The 25,058-nt window shown below is 34.4% G+C and overlaps 1 pseudogene across 1 annotated transcript; it reads left to right on the top strand.

Moving 5' to 3' along the window:
- Positions 1-15,865: 15,865 nt before the first annotated feature.
- Positions 15,866-18,832, top strand: LOC149548400 (11-beta-hydroxysteroid dehydrogenase-like; annotated as a pseudogene). Its single transcript, XR_016354444.1, has 6 exons — positions 15,866-16,366; positions 16,456-16,648; positions 16,821-16,906; positions 16,995-17,126; positions 17,288-17,443; positions 18,246-18,832. The product of XR_016354444.1 is annotated as an 11-beta-hydroxysteroid dehydrogenase-like (transcript).
- Positions 18,833-25,058: the final 6,226 nt, after the last annotated feature.

Here is a 25,058-nt window from a genome sequence, read left to right as displayed (position 1 = left end):
TAAAAGTTTTGTACTTACAATTATAAGTATTTAAAAAATAAAAAATTCTCTTCTTCTATTATAAAATTCAAACAATTAATCAAACCAACCACTTAATATTAATAATATATAATTACAATCAAATTATTTCATTAGATTACATCCAAAATAAATAAAGAATATCATGAAATATAATCAATATAATTGTTCATATTCGAAGAAAACTAAAACACCTAATAGGCATTAAGTGTTAAAATAAATAATCTTATCAAGTAAAAAAATTTGAACTACTTGACCATTTTTCATACAAAATGGGACAATCTAAAATACAAATTAACATAATTCAATATGTTTTCATCGAACCTTTTGTAATATTATAGAAGTTATAATAAGATTAGTGTTTATAGGACTTGTGGACAACTAGGGGAAGTTGTCTACCCCATTCCACTTCTTTGAAAATTCATAACAAACATCTTAAAAATTTGGGGACAGGTTCTTTTTGGAGGATGCTCACACATTTTAGGGACAATTCAAGATGTCTTAAGTGCACCTTGGAAGTCCCTAGGACAAATGGGTGTCCCCAGTGAGATAGATAACGTCAATACTAAAAAGAAAACATATTTTTTCTTTTATAATTTTTTTTTGCTAAATTAATTTTAAAGTGGACTCATTATAAGTTTGCCCTAACAAGCTTAATTCTGCTTGGTAGTAAATTACTTTTATTTTGGTTCTTCTAATTAGTATTTGATAATATTATATCGAGAATCATGAAATTAAGAATGTTGTTGCAATCTTGCTACACTCTCATAATCATAAAGTAGACTAATTGCAAGATGTTGGGAAAGTCTAAAAAGTGCATTGTGTACCCAAAACATGTATTTTTATCTCATTTTATTGGTTTTGGGCCCTTCGTGGAAGATATAGTGAACATTGAAGGTTGCATCAAGGCACTATCTTAGTATAATAGACTTATATCATGATTGAAATTGTATATCAAACCTCATTGTATACCAATTCACTTATTAAATGATAGTAGTGTATTTCAATTTGGAAGGTGGGTTATTGTTCTTGTTCTTATTCACAATGAATCCCAAATTATGTTCTTGGGTGCATTTCAATTTTTATGTTATTATTGTATTTGTCGTAGGCAATATACTATTACAATCACTTATTCTTATCTAGTGATTAATATTTTTTTATTTCAACCAATTTCAGTATTTTTGTTTTTGTTTTTACTTTTTAAAGTTTATAATTATTTATATGTCAAATTTTTAATTTTTGAAATTATTAGAATTCTTTTACATTAATTTGATTGGCGCATATAGTTTGTGTCTTATAGAAACAAATTTCTAGGAAGTAGGCAAGATTTTAGGATTCATTAAATATGAAACATATTAAATAATTTCTATTAGTTAATACACTCAAATTAAACTACATTATAATTTATAATAGTAATTTTATAAATTAGAAATTATTTTTCAAGTATAAATATTTTTATATTAAACAAATATTATTATTATTATTATTATTATTATTATTATTATATATATACACTTATAAAAATGACAATTTTAAAAAGAAAATTAAAAATTTATGTAAAAGATTCATTGTAAAAATATGAATGAAATATGAATTAAATTTTATTATTACAATTAATTTAATTTTTCTCTTATAACTATTTTTTTTCTCTTATAATTGTTAGTTTTTTCGATCTATAATTAGTAAATCTTTATTTTAACTGTACTTTACTTAATTAAACTATACAACAAATACAAGCTACTTTGTGGCACTTGTTTAAATATTACATACATGTTGACAATAATTTCAAATTATGAATGTACATTAAGCATTGAGTTTGATTATTGAAATGTTGTATGTTAAGGTTCTAGATGTTAAATGACATGCTTTATCAATATTTCATACAAATGTAATACACACAACTCTTTTGTGAATATTTTATCCAATCTCCCCACACATTTTTACTATATATCGCAATTAATTGATCTATTTTTAAATTTAAAAAGAAAATTCAAATGTTGATAAAAAATAGACCAATACTTGAACACATGAAGACTTATAAATGTTACAAAAAAAAAAAAAAAAATTCATTAACAAGTGAAATAAATAACTTTTTGTCTCAAACAAAATATCGTAGCTATCTAAAATGTATGTGCCACTTAAAAAATAATATGCTCACTTAATGAAATAATCTCAAATAAATATTAATATCTTAGTGTGCAACTATTGGGTAGCAATGTATATGCATAAAGAAAATCATACTAATAATATGTCTTATCACAAATATAAAAGGTGAATGCTAATAAATGTCTTGTATTTTCTCATGAAATGTTTGAAATTGTTTTAAAAATTAGTGTTCAACTACTAGTCCCTTTGTGTGAGATATAGGTCATATTCTACATAATAATGTGGTATTTTTATAGCAACAAATAATTTTTTTTGTGTTGAAGAATTTTTCCTTTTGTATTTAATATAAAATTTATATATAAAAAATATGTATGATTGGAAATAACTATTTGGTCCATTTAAGTTGCGTATATGTTAGATTTTATATAGTTTTTGAATTATAAAGCAACCAAACAAGGGGGTTGGCCCTTACAACAATCAAATTGGTCAACACCCAATATATAACCACCAAACAAAATTACCCCCTAATGCTCACAATCACAAAAACATTAACCATATAGATGAAAATAAGAGTTTTAGCAGGTATTAAACTACTATTGCTTGTACCATAACAACATAAACTATATAAGTTTTTAAACAAAGGCACAATTGCCTTAAAATGATCAAAGTTCATAAACCAGCAAACCATAAACATAAGGAAAAAAAAGAGGAAACGACCCTAATTGGGCTTCTTATAATCTTCCCCTTGAGGAGGATGTTAGCCTAGTCCTTGGCTAGGAAGTTGAATAACACTCTAGAATCCTTGTTGGTCAAATCACCATCCTGGTTGTCCTTCAACAAATGCAAGGTGGTAGTTGCAATGTGACTGACCTTGATAGTAAACTTGGCCAGAAGTCTCACTCTTTCCTCTAGGGCACAGACTTTCTCCCTTAGCTCTTTATTAGATAGTTTTTGAGCCTCCACGAGGGTCTCCTGCATATCATGTTGATTACCATCCACCTAATCTTTAGTAATTTCCTGCAAAATAGGTGGGTTAGGGAAAACATTATCTTTGATTGTAACTTTAACTAGTGAGGACACCATCATGGGGGAGGTCTCTCTTTCCACCATGTTAGGGAACTGGCCCACATGATGTCCATGCACCCCAACATAATGAATCTAACACATGAGTCATCTCTTTCCCACCTCTAGTCACACCTCTCCCAAATTAGACATCGAGAAGTCTGAGACCTCCACCTCCTACCCCTCCATATTCCCTCCACCAAAGTTTGAGGTCTTCTATTCAACTATTTTCTTAGGATGGGTTGTCTCCTCTAAATCAGAATCCTCCTCCTACGAGGCCCTAGACCTCAACTGCCTTTTTGCATTAGACTTAGAAATTCTCCCAGACCTCCTCCTACCACTTCTCCCCTTATCCTCAAAGTCCTTCATCCCTTTCTCCTTACCTTTCTTCTTCCTCTCCAAAGGGGACCCACTATGGAAAGGCTAGGGGTGGAGGCTCTGGGTCCAATAAATCTAAGTGAAATTTGGAGGGGATAGGAGTTAGGTAGAGTAGGGATATCCACATTGACAATTCTGCAGGGTAGTAGAGCAAGGTGAAATTGATATAGGAAAAACATCAACCCTTGATGAAGAATGGTATAGTCAACCCCCTTCCTCATTTTTTCCTTGACATTGACAACCATATCAATCAGATCTTGTAATAGAAAAAACTAGGATAGAAATGTGATCATGTTGACAAAAATGGTTTAGAAGAGGAAATTGATAATAATATCAAACACCATACCTTCCTTCAAGTGTTAAATATTTCATCAAAACCAAGAAGACTTCATTCCAAGGATTTGAGAGCTTTTCCCTCATAAACCTTCCCCTACAATGAATGGGTTCTTCGCCTTCTAGAAAAAATCATTTAGGCTCACCTCATCACCAACACTAGTTAGCTTCTACCACTTCCTCCCCTTCCTAGCAAGGCTTGAACTTCCTTATAAATATGGAAGGAAATACCATTAATAGTAATCTTTCTATCCTCCCACGAGTTAAAAAATTACAAAGAACAACTTTCATCATAACCATGGAGCACCTCTATAAAAGGGATAAACGCTCCCTCTTTGAGCATATACCAAACTAGCAATTTACAAGCACTGTCCTCCACAATCAAAGGTTCAACGTGCAGAAGATCACCACCCATAGTAGTAACTTCCACTAGAATTCTCTTCATTTTCAAAAAGTAGAGGCAATTACTAACAATGCAGTCACACTTAGGCAAAAAAAATGGTGGCTTTAAGTATTCATAAAGGCTTTTATTGTTATGAATAGCCACATCACATCTATGTTGAGTTGTCACGTGTCACCTGCCATTGTCCCATTCTAATTTTTTCCATCATTTTCATTACACCCAATTCTTTTAAATATTGAACATTTACTCATCACTAAGTACAAGAATAGGCATAAGAAAATCATTAAAAATATATGTATATCATTCTTCAATGTCCTCTCTCTTTCAAAACATGTGAGATAATTATGACATATACCCCTTTCTTCATGCCTTGCCATCTGTCCTCTATGACATCTCCCCTTCTACCCACTTATTAGTGAGCTATCATCATTAATCAAAAAAGCCTCCTAACTAAACTTAGTCATGATTTATTCTCTTTCTTCACTAAGAGTCTTACCAAGTTTGGTAAGATTCCCAGATCTCCCCAGCATTGTAGACCTTGTACTTTCAGTCCTATCTTCACCGGTCTTTTTGTCACCCCATTTCCCTCCCAAGAAATATGGTGCAACTCAAGTCTCTTTAGGACAATCAACAAATGCTTGATATCTTCCATAACCCTTTTGATTGCCCAACCTTTGCTCATGATGCCTTTCATAGTGTCAATTATTATTTTTGAGTCACCTTCAATCTCCACATTCTCCCATCCAACACTGATTACCAATTTCAAACCCCATAGCAAAGCCATTTCTTCCACTACATTATTTGAGACTTTCCCTAGGTATCTTTCATAAGCCAAAAGCATTCTTCCCTCACTTTCTTTGACTATACCACCTCCTGCAAATCCCTCCTTCCTCATCGCTCCATCAAAATTAAGTTTAACCCAATTCTCCCTAGGTGGCTTCCATCTTGTCCTTTTCCTAGCAAGTTGCTTGGAATTATCCATCTCCAAGAACCTGTCATGTAAATCCTTTGTTCCTTTTGATTGGGGGGGATCACTGATTTTTCCCACTTGCATCTTTTCATATTTTCCACCAAAAGCTTGCAAATAATATCAATAACAATCTCCTCAGTCCTCTCTTCATTTTTGAATGCCCTATTGTTTATTTCCTTCCAAATGCCCCAATAAACATGGGGGGGCTAACTTTCCACATTTGGATAAGGAGGGGGTGAGTGAATGGGCATTGCCAACTCTCAACAAATTGGTCCATCCCAAAATCAAACACTCTAACCATATCAAGCTTCTGTAGCAACCTACTCAATATGTATATGGCATAATCACACTCCAAAAATAGATGAGGGATATTCTCCTATGCTCCCCTAAAAAGATAGCATCTATTAGGTATTTGGAATCCCCTTTTCCTTAGGTTATTAATGGTAAGGATCTTCCTATGCATAGAGGTCCACCAAAAAACATTTACTATCAAGATCAAATGGCTAAACCAAACTTTCCCCTAGTATTTACGTGCTAATTTTTTTTCAAAAATTAATTTATAGGTAGAACTAAAAGTGAAATCCTCTGTCATGGTCTCCTTCCAAAGAAAGGTATCATTTTCAACCCCTCATAGGATTTTGTACCAGTTGAGTAGCCAATTTAGTTCCTCCACCAATTGCTCACCATCTAAGAAGTTAAGTTGTAATTCTAATTTTTTCCACTTCCTCCATGGACCAATGTAATTGAACACCTTATTCCCTACTTGCTCTTGAAGGTGGTCATGGAGGAACCCATACTTTTTTCTGACCAGAGGTTTATCAATAAGCCAAGTATCCTCCTAGAAATGAACTTGAAATCCATCGCCCATTGGACACCTCACTCCTTTCCTGAGTAAACTTCTATTCCTAAGGATATTACCTCAAATCCTTGAACCCAATGGGAGGTCATTTCTCCAAATGCAATGAATAAAACTCAAATTTCCCAAATACTTTTCTTTAACAATCTTACACCAAATGGCCTCATCCTTCAATAGTTTCCACCCCACCTTAGTAAGAAGGATATTATTCAAATAAAAAATTGTTCTAATTCCTAAACCTCCTCTAACTTTGGGTCTATAGACCATTTCCCAACTCACTAGGCTTAATCTACTCTTCTCTTCTCCTCCTAACCAAAGGAAATTTCTTTGGATTTTCTACAATTTCTCCACCATACTTTGCATGATTTTGAACAAGGAGAGGAAGTAAACTAGGATTCCTTAGAGGGTAGAGTCCAACATTTTAGCTTATCCACACTACTCAAGGTTTTCCCTCTCAACTCAATCAACTTTTTTTGGATCTTTTCCAAAATGGTATTCGAAAGTTATTACTTACTTCTTTCATAGTCAATGGAAGCCCAAGGTAAATATTAGGGAGTGAGGCATTATTGCACACTAGGACATTTATGATCCTCCTCTAGATATCAGGTATGGTGTTGAAGAAAAATACCTTACTTTTATCAAAATTGATTTTTTGTCACACATTGACATCATAACCTCTAGGACTAATTTCTAGTATTTTTCTTCTACCACCAAGAAGTCTCCACTTCGAAAAGTTTCATTCATGAACTATTGGATCACCTCCACTAGTAGTGAGGTAGTAGGCTTAATACCTTTTATCTCTCTTCCTTCCATCTTCCTCAAGAATTCTCTTCCCAACACTTTAGCAACCATTATGAATAGATAAGGAGAAATAGGATCCCCTTATCTTAGGCCTCTCTCACCTCCAAAGTTATCCCTAGGTGATCCATTCATCAACACAAAATAATTGATAGTCTCTATCATTGATTTAATCAAATTAACAACTTCTTGACTAAAACCAATTTTCACCATAATATCATACAAAAATGTCCATTTGATTCTATCATAAGATTTTGAAATATCAAGCTTTAGTTCCATACCAAGATTACCACTCTTCTCCATTGAGTGAAGTACCTCATGTGTTGTTATAGCAGCATTAAGGATCTGATGACCCATACAAACCCATTTTGGGTTTTCCCAATGAATTTGTGCAACAACAACTTAAGTCTATTCACCAAAATCTTGGAAAATATTTTGTAAGTGGTGTTGCATAGGCTTATTGATATGAAATTAGAAATAACCCTCAGATCCTTGACTTTGGGGATAAGAACAATGGATATTTTATTAATCACTTTAAAATCTTCCTAGTTATGAAGAAATCATGAGTAGCCCAGAGAAGATCAGTCATGATCATCTCCTAGAAGTGTTGGAAAAATGTCGAGGGGAAACCATCAAGGCATGGGGATTTATAAGCTTTCATGGAAAAAAATAGCTTCATGAACTTCCTCCTCCATTACTAGCTGAGTCAATTCCTCATTCTCCTCCACTAAGATCATAGTGGGCATGGAGTTAATTAGCCATAGTCTATCCTCCTCATTAGTAGTTCTATACTCCTCTTTAAGGGAATCTTTGAAATATGTACTAGCTCAATTACCAATCTCTTTTTCTTTTTTTAGTATTGTGTAATTTCATCACTCACAACATCAATGGTGTTTCTTCTTTTGTGGATGGATGTTGATCTATGAAAAAATGCAATATTCTTATCACCTAGTTTGAGCCATAAAACTCTTGATCTTTGCATCTGAATTGTCTCCTCTATGAACATCATTTCTCTCTCCACACCCTCCTACAATTTTCCTCTTCCAATATCATGTCATCTGAGGCCAACCCCTCCCTCATCAATTTTTGGAGTTCCTCTAACCTTTTTTCCTACCTCCTTCTTAGTCTTAAAGATATCCCCAAAGTACTTATTTTGCCATGGTCAGGCATTCCTTCTAATATTATCCAGTTTGGTGGAGAGTCTAAACATGGTAGTTCCTTCAACTTGTATCCCTCGCCACTCTGCCACCCAATCACCAAAGTTAGGGTGAGAATGCCACATTACTTCACATCTAAAAGGTTTGGGTCCCCCCTACATCTCCTCCTTCCAATTAAAAATGATAGGGGTGTGATTTGAGATAGTCTTGGGTAATCTCGTGAGAGAGGTGGAAGTCAAACCTTCCCAGCCTATTGGGACCAAAAGTATATATAGTTTGACTTAGATAAGGTCATCCCCATTTCTATTATTTGACCAAGTAAACTTTACACCACACATCTGCATGTCCATCAGGTCATTTTTATTAATGAACTCAGCCAAATCCTTTATACTTTCTATAAAATCTGCCACACCCCTAGTTTTCTCCAAGGGATATAGGGAGAATTGAAATCTCCCATACAAAAGGTGTTCCTAGTAGGGCAAGGAAAATAGACAAATTCTCCTAGAGATGACCTCCTCCTTGTCTTAAATTTGGAGCATACACATTAATGACATTCTAGACCCTGTCATCTTTCTTTTGTTCAATAATAAGATAATTTTTAGAACAAGGTATGAAATTACCTTTACTAACACTTAGGTTCAAAAAGGTAGCAACTCCTCTTAATGCTCCCTCTGCCTTGCTGTAGCAAAAACTAGCCCTTGGCCAAATATAACTAGCAATACTTTCCAAGTTAGATAAAGTCATTTTAACTTCCTAGATCAAAAGGATATCAAATTTCATGTTAGATAGTTGTTGCTTGAGAGAAAACTATTTTTGAGGGATATTCAACCCCGTCATATTCCAAGATAGAAAGATCATTTTCTACCTTTACTCATAGACTCTAGGGTTGATTCCCTACCACTAGCCACCTCCCATGCCATTTGCTTTGTTCTTCTATTTTGTTTCCCATATTTCCCCACATCCAACTTCAGCTCCTTATCTTCCTTGGGTTTCCTTGAGACTCTGGTCTATCTTCTCTAGGTTTTCCATTTCTCCCCCTCATCCTCCAAGAGGGGAAAGGGGGTATTGATGTTATCTAACCTCTTAGAGGTAGGGGAACACTGTTGTTCCAACTAAGCATTCTGGCAACCTCCACCATTTCCAACCATTTCCCTTTGTCCTCCACAATCTCTTTACTTTTATCCTCTGAACCTCCACACACTTCCTTAAGCACCATATTTCTCATTTTGGTTCTAAGAAGATCCTCAATGCCTTGCAAAAAAGGGAGAGGGTCCCTAGCTTCACTATCCACTAGCTCCCCTTCCTCCATCACACTAGTGGACCCACCCAACTCCATATTCTCCCCAATAGCCACTGCTAGATCATTTGTATCCCCATCTGAGGTCCCTTCAACCTCCACCTCAAGCCTTTCCTAGGAAAAGATTCCACAATCACCTTCTCCCCAACTCTTCCTCCCCCTTATCTTTTGAGATAACTTAGGCTTTCTTGTCCTCAACTAGCTCCTCCTTCCTTCCAGATGTATTGTTCATTTTGTAATCCACACACACATGTCCAAATGAGACATAGCTCTAGTAGAAAATCTTGCATTCTCATAGATAATGGGTTGCACCTTCTTGCCCCACTTAGAGCTGAGCACAATGGATTTGGGTAACATGGCCCCAATCACAACATTCACACCAAACCTTGCAAACACCAGACGAGATTTTTGAAGGGCAACCATGTCCGCTACAACAAAGTGTCCAAAGGAGTTTCCAATAGACATGAGAATCCTTTCATCCCAAAACTCCAAGAGAAGTCCCAGGAGCCTAACCTAGATTGGAGAAATTTTGTTCAACTCTTTTGCCAAGTCCAAAGCAGGGTACCATTTTGCCATTTTTAGGCTATGTTTCCCATATAACTAAGACCCTGCCAACACCATTGTAATGTCTTCCATTGCCATAAATTTGAAGCAGAAGAGACCATCTAAAATTGCTGAAATAGTCACACTCCCTTTTAATTTCCACTTCACACTTACCCACTTCCTAGTCATCTCAATCGATGGGAGGAAGGCAACAAACCTACCAATCAGACATAGTTTTAGATTGGTAGACACATTGTCCACCAAACTATTCAAAATAAAAATCTTGACTCCCTCTTCACCATTGATAACCTTGGGAGCTTCCAGTGGTGCATGAGTCTTACTTTCTCCAAGGACCACATTGTTCCATCCTTGAGTCACTTTTGGACTCATAATTTCTCCTAACACTCCACAAGAAGCACAATAGACTCCACTAGATCCCTACAAGAAGGATGATCAGAGTCAACTCTCCTCTAGACATCCTCAGTTGAGGTTTGAACAAGCTACAGGTCCGGGCAAGGAATAGGGATCTGACCTGACCCTAGGGGGCCATTCTCACTCATCAAATTCAAAATTCAAAGAAGTGGGAAACATGAAAAATTGTAGAGCTACAAAAAAAGACTATCTATTGTTACATTTTATATAGTTATACAATATTCTATTAGCAACAAATAATATTTTTAAATTTAACTATTAGATATTTTTTAATTAAGCTTTAGTTGAATGTTTAAAAATTCATTTTTTGGACACATTTCGCTAGATGTGAGTTGCATATGAGTAACACTTCAAACCTTAGTTGTAGGTAGTTCAATATTCACTTTACATTTCTAAAAAAAAATGAAGGTGTTACAACATTGCATGCAACAACTACATGTTGATGAAGTTAGCCCTCAATTAATGGTCTCTCTCCCTATTCTTTGTTGTCTCCTTGCCATTTCGTCTTTAAAACTTAATATATTATTGAATAAGAATCATACTAGTGAAAACTTAGCTAGAATTCTCTTCAAGAAACACTCCTAGCTAAATGTGACATCGATGGGGGGTTGGATCCTACTGATGCTGGTATTTACTCTCGCCTCTCCTTTTCTCTTCAGGGTTGCACTCCCTTGGCCTCTCATACCTGCTCTGGGAATAGAGCTAAGCAACACTCTCAGCTTGTTGATCATCAGGGACATTGGTCTCCTCCTGAGGTAGGCACTCTTAAAATCAACACTGATGGTTCTTCTCGAGGAAATCCTGGTCCAGCTGGGATTGGGGGAGTTAGGTGTGATAGTTATGGTGATATTCAATTTCTATTTTCTATATACAAGGGTTACCAAACTAATAACCTCATGGAAGCCCTGGCTATCTTGGTTGCAGTGGAACAATGTTGTCAACGTGGCTGGAAATGAATCATCTATGAGACTGACTCGCAGGTGATTGTGAACTTATTGCATAATAGGAACCTTGTACATGTGGATTGGCATTTGGCTCTGGTTATTTAGCAGATCATTCAGTTAAGCAATTCTTTAGATTTAGTGTCTTTTATGCATATCCCTCATGAGTGGAATGGCGTGGCTGATTGTCTAGCTAAATGGGCCTTTGAGCAAGGGCCAGCTTGGAATATTCTTGATCATAGGATGCTCCCCCTTGATTTATCTCAGATGCTAGTTCAACTTGTGGACTAGGATAAAGCTATGTAGTTCTCTTTGTTTCTTATGTTGTTCAGCTCTCTTTGATATTCAATAAAAATTTTACCCCTCTTTTAGTGAAAAAAAAAACTTAGCTAGAATTATTGTAATAAAGAAAAAATATTATTTAAAAAAAAGTTGCAATCAAACTGAAATAATAATTTATTCATAATATCATATATAATTCTGATTCACTCACCTTTGTTATTACGAGAAAAAACATATTATTAAAAATGGAATTTTTTTTTTTAAAATAGACTATGGAAAAAAATCATTATTATTATTAGTTCTATTGTATCCATTAGAGGCAATAAAAACTAATAAAAATATCTATCCAACCAATAAGATTCAATAAATTTTTTAATTCTTATGTCAGATATATAGTTCATAAATTTATGTATATTTATAAAATCAAGAAATAACTATTTATTTGAAATCCTATTGGTTCTTAACAAAAAAAAAGGGAAGGAGAAAAATACCAAAGTTAAAAAAATTCTCTATCTCAAAAAGAACATCATTTATTTTCATTTAATATGAAGTCTCTACACATCTACGCATCATTTAGATGTGTACACATCATTTATTTTTATTCCACAAAGTTTTTATACATTAAACTCTACACAGGAGAAACTCTCTGACCAACATGACCTTGCATTTTAAAATTTAGTAACATCCACCTGAGCTTAAGTTTGATTTTCTTTAATGTGAAAAAAACACTATAACTACCTACTGTAAGTTTGATTTTTCTATTATTTTGCCTTAATAATTTGCTCATGCTTTAATTCTATTAATTATATGTAATAATAGAATATAATTATTAATACATTATATTCATTATTTTTTAAATTAAATAATCGAACATCCAAAAAGAAATGAGTACAAAATCAGAGCAGGGGAGGCAAGCCTCAACCACCAAGCTCAACCATCTAGTTCAACTGAGATCCAAAAAATAGCTAACTCGCACAATATGAATCAGTTTTTTCGAGAATACAAAAGAAAAAGATGAGAATTAATCCAGAATGTGATCATGGTCTTCAATCCAAGCAGTCCAACCTTGCTTTCCTTCCATCCAAGCTATTTTCTTGCTCTCACAAATATGCGTAAAGAAATCCAGCCTATCAACAGAAGGGCCTCTGGTGTCTCTAATTTCCTTTAGCAGATGCTTAAGGGCAGTATCGAAAGTTGCCTGATCATCTACAATGCTAGCCCGTTCTAGCCCATGGCCATCATGTAGGAATCTTTTCAATTTATTTTCCTCAAGCTTCATGATACAACACACCTGCGAAACAATCTTAAATCGTATGAGTTTCAATTGAAACAAAGTAAGGGATCTACCAATGTCTTGGAACTTGTCCTCATTTCTAAATTTTCAAATAAACCAAAGAATATGAGAGGATAGAATATTCCAAAAGAAATTAGCATCCTTTCTGAGACCAGTAATATTGCCAAGAATAATATCCATAACAGACACATGATCAGTAATAATAATTCAAAAAAATTTCCATATAATCTTAGCAAACTGACAAGTAAGAAAAATATGTCTTAAGTTCTCAGGAGTCCTGCAAATAGAGCAAGAGTTAGTAATACCAAATTGATCTTTAATAAATATTAATTTTGTAATCTTATATGTAGTTATTTATTAATAAATATATTTATAAATAAAATTTAAATGTACTAATAAGATAGAATTATAAGAAATATTATTAAAATGTGGAATATATCTATAAAATAATTTAATTATAAATATACTAATAAACATAATATTTTTAACAAATTAAATATATAAATGACACAAATCAATCAAACTAACAAATAAATTTTTAAATAAATATAAATATAAATTCTAATTTAAAAATATATAAATTCTAATTATAATAATTTTTTCATATGAACAATGTTGTTATACTTGATTTATCCAATCAATGTATTCTTTCAATAGAATGATATTTCACATCTTTACCCCTCACAATTTCAAAATTATTTATTGTTATTTCCTTTAAAAAATATTTATATTAGAAGTAAACTATATCTTATAAGACTATATGGATTATGCTAAAGTGATCCATTTCTATTGACATTATAATTAGTTAATTCTAAAAATGTTTTAACCTTTTTTAATTTAATTTTACTTATTTTCTATCCACATTTCTATCTTAAAGCTTAGCTCCATTATTGTTTCATATTTAGATGCTAGATCTTTTGTCTTTATTTTTATTTAATTATACTGACTTAAATTGTAATTTGGTCAACGATTACCAAGAATAAATCTCGTTGGCAATGGGCTTTGGGATGAAAGGGAGAAAGTGGTAGAAGGTGACTAGAGTTACTAATGAAGCTAGCTTAACTCATTTTTTTCAAGATGACGAGGAATCCATTAGGCATTGTGGGGGGTTTTTGAGGGAGAAACTTCTTGAACCCTAGAATGAAGTTTGCTTGGTGGTGATGAAGTATTTAATTCTAGAAGGGAGGTATGGTGTCTGTTATTACTATCATTTTCCTCTCTTGAATCACTTCTATCATCGTGACTTTATCTCTATCCCTTTTTTCTTGCTTAATGAATTAGTTGATACGGTTTCTAATGTTAAGGAAAAAATGAGGGAGTCAATTATACTATCCTCCATCAGGGATTGATGTTTTGTCTATACCAGTTTCACCTAGCCATGTTACCCCCTAAGATCATGGAGGTTGACATCCCGACTATCCATGACCCCCACCCCACCATATCCGACTTAGAATTACTGGCCCTAGAGCCTCCACCCCCCAACCCTCACCAAGTGGGTCCCCTAAAGAAAGGAAAATCACCCCCCATGGTAAAGTTTTGAAAACAAAGAAAGGGAAGGAGAAGGTGATGGAGGATTCAGATGATGAGACAAGAAGGGGAAGGAGGAGATCTAGAAGAATTGTGAAAACCAATGCTAAAAGGAAGTTGAGAACCATAGCCTTGCAAGAGGAGGATTCAGAATTGAAGGAGGTGGCCCACCATAAGCAAAGAATTAAATAGAAGACTTCAAATTTTGGCTTGGGGGAGGAGGAGGAGAAGGAGGTGGATGTCTCGGACTCTTCGATGTCGAGCTCGAGAGGTGATACTAGGGGAAGAGAGATGATCCATATTTTGGCTTCTATTACTATTGGGTGTGTGGACCTCACCCAAGACTAGTTCCCTAACATGGTGGAAAGAGCCCCCTTCCCCATGATGTTGTATTTGCCTGTCAAGGTCTCACCCAAGGAAATGTTTACTTCTAACCCCCTTGTTTTGCAGGTTATTGACAAGGGCATGGTGGATGGCAATCAAAGTGATAAGTAGGAGGTTCCTGAGGAGACTCACAAGCTAGATGACAATGAGCTGAGGGAGAGAGTGCACGTCTTGAAGGAAAGAGTGAGACTCCTGGCTAAACTCACTATCAAAGTGACACACGCTATGACCACTACTCTGCACCTACTAAAAGAGAAGCAGGAGGGGAACCTGACTAAGGAAGACTCCAAGATGTTGTTTGATTTCTTGGCTGAGGACTGGGCTAAAATTCTTCTTAAGGGGAAGGATGACAAGCAACCCAATTAGGGCATATCCCTCTTAGTCTCCTTTCTTTTATGTTTTGCTAGTTATGGAACTTAGTTTGGTTTAAGGCTCTACCTTTGTTGATAAACTTTTTTAGTTTAAGTAAAACTATTACAGGCCATACTAGTTTAATGTCTAGTAAAACTTTTATTATGTTACTTCGTATGTTGTTTTTGGATTGACAACAATAGGGGGAAGTTTTGTGTGGTGGTAATATGTTGGTAGTTTCCAATTTGTTTGCAAGGGCCGGCCCCCTTGTTTGACAACTTTTTAATTCAAAAATAACATGTGTTTTACTATTGCAAGCACAACTGTTGTTTCATTGCTCATATGGTATCTATATTAATAAAATTATATACTGCTGTTATGTTTTCTAGAGACCTATACAATTAGCATAGACACAAAATTCGATATCAGATTTAAAAGATCAAATTTATTCATAGATATTACTAGATTTCATTATTGAATAACTAGAGCTATCAACTTCTACAAAATTTTAAGATTATTATTTAATTTTAAAGTAAAATATATTAAGTCACATATATTCATATATTGATTTCACTTGATTTCAATTCTAAATGTATAAGACATTATGACAAGAAATTTGACGCTTTGCGTCTTTTGGTTAAAAACCAGCATCCAAACTGTAGTGTATTCATATAATTGTGATTTACTCTGTCTTTGCTTATAAACAACATAGCAATGTAGCATTTTATAAAGACAATAATAAGAATCCTGGCAATCCAAGCTGAGATGATAATCTTCACATAGTTTGATTTGGTCTAAATCTGTTGTTTGCTTATAAATAAGCTCGCACTGCAACATTTTCCCATTAACGTGGCGCTCAGAAAGCTCCCCTTGTAAACGAAAACATTAAGCAGATAGATGATACTCCATGGCTACCTGTCAATACACTTACACGCGTCTTCCAAATCAAGATCCCATTTTGTTCTAAGGAGACAGAGCTCAAGGATGCACAACTCGGTAAATAATCAGGATCCCAAACCTTTGTGGGCAAATTTTGAAAGTGATCGGCAAGATGGATTTGTTACAGATGTTTCTGGACTTGACATTTCCGCCATTGGCGATGTTCTTCTTGGCAATGGCGTTGCCTTCTTTGGCATTCATGAAGATGTGTGGCTGGGTCTACCATTTCATCTTTTCTGAGAATATGCAGGGGAAAGTTGTTGTAATCACTGGTTCATCTTCTGGAATAGGAGAAGTGTGTGTTTTTGAACAAAACCCACTGTGAATCTTCAATTGTTTTGTAAAATCTGATCTCTATTAAGTTTATGCTTGCTTTGATTGCAGCAAATCGCTTATCAATATGCCAAGAAAGGAGCGAAATTGGTTCTGATTGCTAGAAGAGAGGACCGACTTAAGGCTGTTGCTGATAAATCCTCTTCAATGGGCGCCCCTGCTGCTCATGTGATTGCTGCTGATGTTGCCAAGGAGGAAGACTGCAAAAGATTCATAGAGGAAACAATCAGGATCTATGGCCACCGTAAAACCCACATTTCTTGTTTCTCATTTTGCCCTAATTTATGAAATCTGGTGGAAATGGATTTCTAAGTCGTCTTCTTTTTAGTGGGTTTGTAAAAGAATTTGTGATTTGTTTGCTTGCTTGTATGAATTTATCAATTGGGGAGAAGCTAAACTGATAATTGTATGAATAGTGGATCATCTGGTGAAAAATGCTGGAATAGCTCACAGTTCCCTGTTTGAAGAAGCCATTGATCCTTCTCGTTTTCAACAAGTGATGGTAATGCTGTTGTTGATTTCTGATACGTATGAAGAAAAATACTGGGAAGATTTTGCTATGAACTAATACAGTCTCCATTGATTGTCAGGATGTTGCATTTTGGGGATCTGTTTAACCAACTTATTATGCAATTCCCCATCTGAAGCATGTTTCTGGTAGAATAGTAGCGACTGCTTCTACTGCAGGGTGGTTACCACTTCCGAGGATGAGCATCTATAATGTAAAATTCTAGCCATAATCCGTCTTATCTTACCACTAAATATTCCTTCTATAAAGTGTTTTTTGATAGTTAATCGTATTACCTTTGCCGCCTATATCATTTATGACATATTGAAGATATTAGGGTTTCAAGCCTGAGATGTTTCGGATATTGAATTTCAGGCTTCCAAAGCGGCAGTGATCAATTTCTTTGACAGCTTGAGAATCGAACTGGGACCCTCTGTTGGTATCACAATTGCAACTCCTGGATGGATCGAGTCTGAGATGACTAAGGGCAAATTTGTAAACAGGGAGGGAGAGTTCCAATTTAGCCAAGATGTAAGTATGACTTTTGTAGGAAAATGTGTTTGAGATGGAAACTGGATTTGAGATTTTTGAACCCTAATATTACATTTGAATTATATACAAAAATGGGTTGAGATAGAAACTGAAATCTAATCATTTGAATTATACTGGAAAATGTCTCTTGAATTGTATAAAAAAAAGAGTTGAGATGGAAACTGAAATCTAATCATTTGAATTATATTGGAAAATGTCACTTGAATTATATACAAAAATGGGTTGAGATGGAAACTGAAATCTGATCGTTTGAATTATATTGGAAAATGGATTGAGATGGAACTGAATTTGAGATTTGAGAACCCTAACTATTTGAATTATGTAGGAAAATGGGTTGAGATTGAGATTTGTGAACCCTAACTATTTTGAATTATGTAGGAAAATGGGTTGAGATTGAGATTTGAGAACCCTAACTATTTGAATTATGTAGGAAAATGGGTTGAGATTGAGATTTGTGAACCCTAATCCCTAATCATTTGTATTATGCAGGAAAATGGTTTGAGAATGAGATTTACACGAAAATGGGTTGAGATTGGAAATCATTTGAATTGCATAGGAAAATGGATTTGTCAACCCTAATCACTTGAATCGATAAGAAAATTGGTTGAATTTGAGATTTCTGAACTAGGAAAATGGGTTGAATTTAAGATTTTGTAAACCCTAATCATTTGAATTATATAGGAAAGAATTATATAGGAAAATGGATTGATATGGAGATTGCATATGAATTATATAGGAAAATGGGGTTGATGTGGAAACTGAAATTGAGAAAAGTTTTCAGGTACAAGTAGGGCCTTGGCCGATAGCGTCGGCAGAGGAGTGTGGGAAGGCAATAGTGAATGGAGCACGCAGAGGAGAGAGGTGTGTGAGCATCCCCAAATGGGATAGTGTTCTCTTTCTTTACAGACTGTTGGCTCCTCAACTGCTGGCATGGGGTGCATATCTATTCTACGTGAGAGGAGCTCCCCACCCCCTTAGCAAGACTGCTGTGGATGCAACTGGAGCTAAGAACATTTTGTACCCTGCTTCTATACGCCAGCCATTGAATTCCGATTAAACTTCTATTCAAAACCTCTAACCTCCTCAGCTGCCCAAATACATGACCTTGTTTTCGTAGTTCATATGCTGCTACGCCTACAAACCTGTCATGTTATGTGAATGACTGATGTTTTTGTAATGGATAGTTTCTCTCTGTAGCTTTTATTAGATTTGTACTGGCGCTTTACAAATTCCCTTGTATTGTAGACCTCTACTTCAATGATACATTACTGCGTAACTTTCCATGGGTTTCTCTTAAACGAGCCAGGGTTTTTGTATTGACCTACACGACTATTATGAATTGGCTTCTATTGAAAAGCCTTCGAACTTTGAATTGAGCATATCTATTTCCAATTTTTAATAGACAGACTCATTTTCCTTACAATGGCATTGAGACTAGTAAGTGTGCATGGTACATTATTTTTTATGATTAACTTCTTTTCAGTCCTTCTGCATCAAAACACATCGACCTACGACAGGTTTGCAACGTTGGCATCCACCAACATATTTATATTTTATATTTGCTGATAATGAACTGAAAATATTTGTTTTACATACTCCTTTATAAATTGAAATATTTGTATATTTGTTTATAATTCAATTGAATTACCTTATTATAAGAAATATTTGTATATTTGTTTATAATTCAATTGAAGTATCTTATTATAAGAAATATTTGTATATTTGTTTATAATTCAATAGAATTATTTTATTATAGGCTATCCAAGCTGAATGTTTTATTTGGATATTTTTTATTTACCTTTGTCAAAAACTAAGCCACAAACAAACAAAGGTCTAGTTGCGACTAAGCCACAAACTAAGGACAACACTGAGCCACGAATAAACAAAGGGGTCTAGTTGTGACTTAGGCACAAACTAAGGACAATATTGTTAAGGATTATCTTGGGACCAGCTTCCACAGAGAGAGTTGAGCCAAACTAAGGACAATATTGTTAAGGATTATCTTGGGACCAGCTTCCACAGAGAGAGTTGAGAGAGTTGAGAGAGTTGAGAGAGTTGAGCCAAGAAACTATAGGAGAGAGTTGATCCCTTTAAAATTCTCAAAAAATAGAGATGAAACTAAAAGAGAGAGAAAGTAGAGCCCTTAAGAGAGAAGAAACTGAGCCCTTAAAGAGAGAAGAAACTAAAAGAGAGAGAGTTGAGCCCTTTAAAATTGTCAAAAGAAACTAAAAGAGAGAGTGTTGAGCCCTTTAAAATTGTCAAAAGAAACTAAAAGAGAGAGAGAGTTGAGCCCTTTAAAATTGTCAAATGAAACTAAAAGAGAGCCCTTTAAAATTTTCAAAAGAAACTAAAAGAGAGCCCTTTATAATTGTCAAAAGAAACTAAAAGAGAAACTAATAGAGAGAGAGTTGAGCCCTTTAAAATTGTCAAAAGTCACTGAGAGAGTTTTTTGGGAAACAAGTTTAGGCATTAAATAGTGTATCCATCTTTCTGTGTTGAAATTGTCAAAAGAAATTAAAAGAGAGTTTTATGGGAAACAAATTTAGGCATTAAATAGTTTGCCCATCTTTACTAAGGACAACACTAAGCCACAAACAAACAAAGGTCTAGATAGTTGCGACCAAGCCACAAACTAAGGACAACATTGTTAAGGATTATCTTGTGGGGATTATCTTAGGACGAGCCTCCACAAAGAGAGTTGAGCCAAGAAACTAAAAGAGAGAGAGTTGAGCCCTTTAAATTTGTCAAAAGAAACTAGAAGAGAGAAGAAACTTAAAGAGAGAGAGAGAGTTGAGAGTTGAGCCCTTTAATATTGTCAAAAGAAACTTAAAGAGAGAGTGTTGAGCCCTTTAAAATTGTCAAAAGAAACTAAAAGGGAGAGAGTTGAGTCTTTTAAAATTGTCAAAAGAAACTAAAAGAGAGAGTTTTGTGTGAAACAAGTTTAGGCATTAAATAGTCTGCCCATTTTTCTGTGTTAAAATTGTCAAAAGAAACTAAAAGAGAGTTTTATGGGAAACAAATTTAGGCATTAAATAGTTTGCCCATCTTTCTGTGTCAAAAGAAAAAGTTTGAAAATGAAAATGACTAGACCACCAGTGTGTCAAAGAACTTTCAACTCGCTCCACAATAGCATAAGGGTGACATTTTAATGGAAAACAAATTTAGGCAGCAAATAGCTTGTCCATCTTTCTATGTCAAAAGAAAACATCCAAAAATGACTAAACCACCAGTGTTGGCTAAACCGCTAGTGTGTCAAAAAACTTTCAACTCACTCCACAATAGCAAAAGGGTGACATTTGATGGGAAACAAATTCAGGTAGCAAATAGCTTGTCCATTTTTCTGTGTCAAAAGAAAGTGTCTGAAAATGACTAAACCACTAGTGTTGGCTCGCACCATCAAAGAATTTTAATCCGTTCCACAATAGAAATTAGAAACAAGGAAGAGAAAGGTCAAAATGACAAGGCAAGAGCATTACACCTTCTTCTATCAGCACAACCACCAGAGGTAGCCCAAATATTCTCCAGCTTCTTCCACTTCCAAAATTGAAGACATCTCCACCTCTGTTGCACCTTCTTCTATCAACACAACCACAAGAGGTAGCCCAAATATTCTCTAGTTTCTTCCACTTCCAAAATCAAAGACACATCCACCTTAATAGGAGACTTCTTTACCTCCATAGAAGTTGTGAAAGGAGAAGTATATAGTAAGACCCAAGCCAACCTATCAGGTAAAATCCCTCCACACAAAACCAAAGGGTTCAAAAAAATCCCCTAAAATAGTAAGTCATGGAGTTGTGCTATCACCACCAAACTAAGCTAGTAAGTTGTGGACTCATCCTATCTCCACCAAACCAAACTAATCTAGTAAGTCATGAACTCATCCTATCTCCACCAAATAAAGCTATCTAGGGCTGAAACCAATAATCCATATGGTTGACACTAAGCTTAGTTCTAGCTCTTCAAATAATTCAAGAGCGAACACCATTTTTTCCTCCATGGAGATCATGATCGACAACAATTCCAACCTCCGAAAAGGAGATCCAAAAGAAATAAAATTCTTGATTCAAAAGAAAGTAAAAATCTTGAAAACCAAGGGCTTTCATCAATATTTCTAAGAACACCCGCACCCAACATCTGCACAGGCAGAGAAAAATTCCCATAACCAGCCAGAGCACACATAAACTCCACAAAGAACAACACAAACAAATCGAGAAAACCTGGTATATCCTCAACAACCCCATCCAAGTGCAAAACCCTACCATGGAAAGAAATCCCCAAACATATCCAAATCAACCCTTCCCCAAAAGGAGCACGTAACCATAAAGAAGGGGGCTCTATTACAAAGAGCATATGGCCAGGGGGCCAGGGACAACCTCCAACAAAAACAAAGTAGGGGTAGAATATAACACCATCTGCAAATACATCTAAGAAAGGAAGACAAAAGAAAGGGCCAAATTACCAAGTTGAATGTTCTCAGAGAGATTATATTGAAATATTTGTTTATAATTTAATTGAATTTCTTTTTTTGCTTTTTTGTTTTTGTTTAATACAACCAAGTTGCAAAGATTATATTAATGGTGTCAAAGAGATTATATTAATGTTCATACTAATATTCTCAAAATGTATATCTTTATACATATATTAAAAGTATATCATAGACCATAGTTCTATACATTAAAAATACCCCTTTGTTTCATAGATATTTTTTCTTATAAATAAAAATAATAATATACCATAGTTCTGAAAAGATCATAAACCATTTTATACATTAAAAATAGATTCACTTTATTTCATAGACATATTTCCTTATAAATTAGAAAAAAACACTTCAAGAATCAATACAAAAAATAATAAAAACCCTAACAAAATTATAAAGACCTAATCAAAAAAAGAAATATTTTTAATACCTTAAAATAAAACTAAAAACCAACCAATGATTGGTAAATATTGGAAAAAATTATACTCAAGACAAGCTAATACTAAAGACTACAACTAAAAATATTAGTCTCCACATTAGATAAGTGTGCCTGATAAAAAGTTAAACTACACAACAAAACTATTTTCAAAACCTAATGAAGTGTAAACATAAATTTTTCCTTTCGTAAAAAAAAAGAAAACTCACATTTTGTGTGAATACGTCGAAATGAGTGAAGGGCCCGAAGAGCCTCAAGGTTTTTCAATCATTTAATTTTGCTTCCTAGTTAGCTTGTATTATTTTCCCACCCAAAACTAGTATAAAAGAAGGCTTAGGATCTCCATTTTCACATTAGACATTCATTATAGAAATCCACATGCAAGATCAAGGTATTCAACCATTCAAGCATTCAAGAAAGGAAATTTCCATCAAGTATTCAAGGCTTTTAAGGTTTCAAGGATTCTTTGTGAGTATTTCCTCTACATGATTAAGCATTTTGTTGGTCATCCAGGGAGGAGATCTACATTGAAACACTCATCATCTTCTTCATTGATGTGCATTTACATCCATGGCTCCATGATGTGGTTTTGGTATATCTATTCCAATTATGGAGATATCCTATTTTCTACATACCGAATTCAACATCTACAACATATAACAAGGAAAAGTCCTTACTAGGGGTCTTTAAAAGCAAGGTGAATTTTTACATTTATCTTGTTTCCTTTACATATTTACTTTTCAATTCAAGATTGATTCCTTAATTTAGGGCTTGACCAAAGTAAGCCCTCATCCACCCAAAAATGAAAATCCAAATTTACTGTGCACAGGAACATGATAGTGAATTTTTGGTTGTAGATCTAGAAATAACTCCCTAAAAGCTTCTGGAAAAGTATAGGTTTACCAAGTTTCAAGGCTCCGAGAAGATGGTGTCCATACACTTTTCCTCCAAGACAACCTATTCCAAAGGCCTAGACATGAAACACACATTCTCGTTTTTTTTGGGTTTTCATTTTTACTCAAGGATTTGTGGATAAAATTTTAGAATCAGGCTCAGATTCGCACCATTCATAGCAAAAAGTAAGTTTCCCATACACATTTCAAGTTGAATTTTTTAATATTTTATTTCAATTCTCTATTTAAACACAATTTCATATCTAAATTGGGTTGTCTGCACATATCTTGCATCTAGATTTACATTTCACATCTTACTTAATCAATTAGTTCAATTTTGCATTTGCATTTACACATATCACACATGAGACAATGAGAATCTATTTGCATCATATTCCTTTTAGTAATTCTAATTCAGTATTAGCACCCCTTCTTCTATTTAGGCCTTGCTAATCTAATTCGAATTCAAAAGGGATTGTACAATATCTTCTTTCTCCTCACATATGTATATTTAATTCATTATCACATGAAGTGGAGGCCTTTTCCCTATTTAAGAACTTCTATTCACCACTAAACACATACATACCCAACAATATGTTTAAACTCTTTACGTAGAGGTGAAAATCACCAAAATGGGAGGTTGACTAAGGAAAACCCCTACATAGCCACCCACTTGCACACCTGTGTTATAGATTTGTAGGTTTCAGGAGTATAGATTGGAGATAATGTTTGGATGCTCTTTTAGGGAGATTTTTTGGATCTACTAAGTTCAGGTAGCTAGGTATAGGTCAACCAGGTCAACCTCAACTTGTACCTACATAGCTTGAGTAGGTCAACCTATACCTAAGACAGTGAGATTTCTAGGTTTTTCTTCTTTGAGCTTCCCAATTGTAGAGCCAAACTAGTTTCAATTTTGGACAGAGGTTGTTTCCAAAATTCTAGATTTGGTTAGATTTCCTCTTCAAGATTGTGATCTAGGGTCTTATCCTTTTCTTCATTATTTCATATCTTAGATCTAGTATTTACATGCTCTTAAGTTTGTATGTTTCTTGTGCATTAAATCTATAGATCTTGTTTGTCTTTATCATTCAATTAAGTATTCAAGGAAACCAATTGAAACATTGCATGAAAGAGGACTTTCTTACGTACTTCCTCAATATAGTTTGGGTTTAGTATTGACATCCTTTCTCATCACTTGGGTTGTACCAATCTAACTTGAGTTATATCAAGAGCTATGTTTGGAAGCCCATCTTTCTCTTGTATTGAATGACTTCGGGTGAAAGTGTTTTAACTAATCAACTCATCTCATCTAGTTTACATTAACAAATTATTTGATCTCATTTCCCCACTAAACATTTTGGTGTAACCAATATAAACCCCTCCTCTATTTTATCTTGGTAGTTAGATCTCTTATGTATATCCATTGTATTTTTATTTCTGTAATTAGATTTCATAAGCACAAAATCACAAAAAAAAATCTTTCTTAGATTTTCATTTCATTTCTATTTAAAGAAAATACAAAAGAAATTGCATTTCATTACGAGTAGTTTATTTTACTTTCACGATGTATGACTTCTTTTATGAATACTTTGATGATACATTAATTACAAAGCCCCATGAGGTGTCTAGTAGTAAAAGTGTGGATGTGGAAAATGAGGTCCTTAGCGATCTTATTACTCCATCATCTATTAATTTTTAGGATTTTTGCAAATGTACTAACAACTGCCATTGTATTGATTGTGTTCCAAATGCAAATTAAGGCTTATAAATATGAGAGGAGGAGATATG

The sequence above is a fragment of the Cupressus sempervirens genome, chromosome 7 (assembly GCF_028749045.1).
Source record: "Cupressus sempervirens isolate cs-2001-9-10 chromosome 7, ASM2874904v1, whole genome shotgun sequence".
Classification (NCBI taxonomy): Eukaryota; Viridiplantae; Streptophyta; class Pinopsida; order Cupressales; family Cupressaceae; genus Cupressus; species Cupressus sempervirens.
The sequence above is the reverse complement of the archived record's forward strand: the minus strand, read 5'-3'. Positions and strand labels throughout refer to the sequence as shown.